This window comes from Nanorana parkeri, unplaced genomic scaffold, assembly GCF_000935625.1.
Source record: "Nanorana parkeri isolate BGI_ZX_2015 unplaced genomic scaffold, ASM93562v1 scaffold4559, whole genome shotgun sequence".
Classification (NCBI taxonomy): domain Eukaryota; kingdom Metazoa; phylum Chordata; class Amphibia; order Anura; family Dicroglossidae; genus Nanorana; species Nanorana parkeri.
This window is the reverse complement of record NW_017310821.1, coordinates 10,247-13,069: the sequence shown is the minus strand read 5'-3', so window position 1 is coordinate 13,069 and position 2,823 is coordinate 10,247. Positions and strand designations below refer to the sequence as shown.

Genomic DNA, 2,823 nt, shown 5'->3' with positions numbered 1-2,823 from the left:
TCCGGCCGGCTTATATAAAAGTCTATGACATGAATGGACCTTCTGTCACTTCTAATCATTTTATAAAAGAGAACCTGTATTGGAAACAAACAAATAAAGAGGAAGTGCCGAGACAGCCGGCTATCTGCACCGTTATTGTCAGAGAAATCGGCTTTCCGACCCGGTGCAAGTCAGTGATCAGCCACTTCCATCACCTTGCCAGACCGCTCCAAGGCCAGCCATTGGCTACTTGGGCACCTCCTTCCCCTTATTGGACCGCTCCAAGGCCAGCCAGTGGCTACTTGGGCCCCTCCTTCCCCTTATTGGACTGCTCCAAGGCCAGCCATTGGCTACTTGTGCACCTCCTTCCCCTTATTGGACCGCTCCAAGGCCAGCCATTGGCTACTTGGGGACCTCCTTCCCCTTATTGGACCGCTCCAAGGCCAGCCATTGGCTACTTGGGCACCTCCTTCCCCTTATTGGACCGCTCCAAGGCCAGCCATTGGCTACTTGGGCACCTCCTTCCCCTTATTGGACCGCTCCAAGGCCAGCCATTGGCTACTTGGGGCACAGAGTGCTTGTTGTCCGATGGGGGAACGGAGGGTGCAGACGGGATTGGTCTTTAGATGAAGGGTGTTATGACGCTGATACCGGCACTGTGCTCACCTCCGGATCCAGCAATAGATGAGCCGGTCCTGGATCTCTCTGTAACGGGGGCTCACATCACTGATCAGCCTCATATATGGGTGGTGACGGATCTCTCGCTCAGCACTCTAGATATAAACTCACCCCCCATGCAGACCTAAAGATGGCGGTATTAGTCATGGACAACGCTGCGGTATGTGTGCTCCTCATGGGTGCTTGCACATGTATGTCCCGGGGAGCACAGAGCGGGCCGCTCCCTATTCTTGTGGTTTCAGATTTCTGTATTGAGCATTGAAGTGTGAAATGGAAACATCTGCTGCCGTGGTCCGTCCGCTAATCCTTTTACCTTGACAGGTGCTGCTATCGGTGAGGGAGGAGGAGGAGGCCGAGGGAAATCTGGAACCAGACTTTTCCAGGACTTCCAGATTTTAAGCCGGATCTGGACTCACCCGTGGTGCTTACAGCTGGACTATATTAGCAAGGAAAATAAGGTACGGCCGATATCATTCTCCCCCATAACGCTGCCAAATAGCGGGTAGAATTGCGGTGAAATCATGGAAATTTGTGCCGCAGATGGGTTTGCCGGCTGCTCTTTCATCTCATTCTGTATATTTGGAGATGTGTGCCCATTATTAAAGCTTTGTTTGAGGTGATGTAAGCCAGACGTTCTCCAAGCGACTGAACAGATGTGCGCGCCTGCCGCCGAGCAATCCACCGCGCTCACGTCATCCGTGTCTTCTTGTAGGGTTACTTTGATGAAGACAGCACCGAGGAGTTCGTGGTGTCCGACTCCGAGGAAACCACCCCCAGTCCCAGTTCTGAAGAGGAAACCCCCGCGTGAGTACTGAAAGGGTTACCGTGTCCCCGCCTCTTATGTCCGGCACACAAGGGGTTACCGTGTCCCCGCCTCTGATTGGGGGAGCAATGTCCGGCACACAAGGGGTTACCGTGTCCCCGCCTCTGATTGGGGGAGCAATGTCCGGCACACAAGGGGTTACCGTGTCCCCGCCTCTGATTGGGGGAGCAATGTCCGGCACACAAGGGGTTACCGTGTCCCCGCCTCTGATTGGGGGAGCAATGTCCGGCACACAAGGGGTTACCGTGTCCCCGCCTCTGATTGGGGGAGCAATGTCCGGCACACAAGGGGTTACCGTGTCCCCGCCTCTGATTGGGGGAGCAATGTCCGGCACACAAGGGGTTACCGTGTCCCCGCCTCTGATTGGGGGAGCAATGTCCGGCACACAAGGGGTTACCGTGTCCCCGCCTCTGATTGGGGGAGCAATGTCCGGCACACAAGGGGTTACCGTGTCCCCGCCTCTGATTGGGGGAGCAATGTCCGGCACACAAGGGGTTACCGTGTCCCCGCCTCTGATTGGGGGAGCAATGTCCGGCACACAAGGGGTTACCGTGTCCCCGCCTCTGATTGGGGGAGCAATGTCCGGCACACAAGGGGTTACCGTGTCCCCGCCACTGATGTGAATGGTCATCAGGAAATGTGAATGAAATGGCGCGTGTCCTAGACGCCGTGTTATGCCCCGCCCCCGCAGTATGAGGGATTTCGATGACTCTAATTGGTTTGTCTGGTTCACACGTGTGCGTTCCGGGAATGAACGCGGCAAATCACGCGTGTGGTGCCATTCTTAATGTCTGTATTTCCAGGACGAAGAAACCGAAGAAGAAAGGAAGGAACTCCAGCAGCTCGAGCGACGAGGAAAGTGACCAGGACGTGGAAGTCATCAAGGTGTGGAATTCCCGATCCCGCGGAGGAAATCCCAAAGATGCCGAAACTCCGCCCGTCAAGGTGGAGGAAAGTGAGTCGGGTCCCGGGAACAATCCCTATTCATAGACTGAACTCCGGGAGCACAGCCAATCCATGGGGGGCAGGGGGAGGGGTCACCTGCCTGTCCATCCAGTCCTGAGATTTCCACCCCACAGATTGCTCTTCTGACATAGGGAGTGGTACATTCCACCCCACAGATTGCCCTTCTGACATAGGGAGTGGTACATTCCACCCCACAGATTGCCCTACTGACATAGGGAGTGGTACATTCCACCCCACAGATTGCCCTACTGACATAGGGAGTGGTACATTCCACCCCACAGATTGCCCTACTGACATAGGGAGTGGTACATTCCACCCCACAGATTGCCCTACTGACATAGGGAGTGGTACATTCCACTCCCTATGTCAGTAGGGGG

The 2,823-nt window shown here is 55.3% G+C and overlaps 1 long non-coding RNA gene across 1 annotated transcript; it reads left to right on the top strand.

Moving 5' to 3' along the window:
- The first annotated feature begins 981 nt into the window (after positions 1 to 981).
- LOC108803952 lies at positions 982 to 1,462 on the top strand. Its single transcript, XR_001942311.1, has 2 exons — positions 982 to 1,115; positions 1,370 to 1,462. It is a non-coding gene; the product is annotated as an uncharacterized LOC108803952 (long non-coding RNA).
- The last annotated feature ends 1,361 nt before the right edge of the window (positions 1,463 to 2,823 follow it).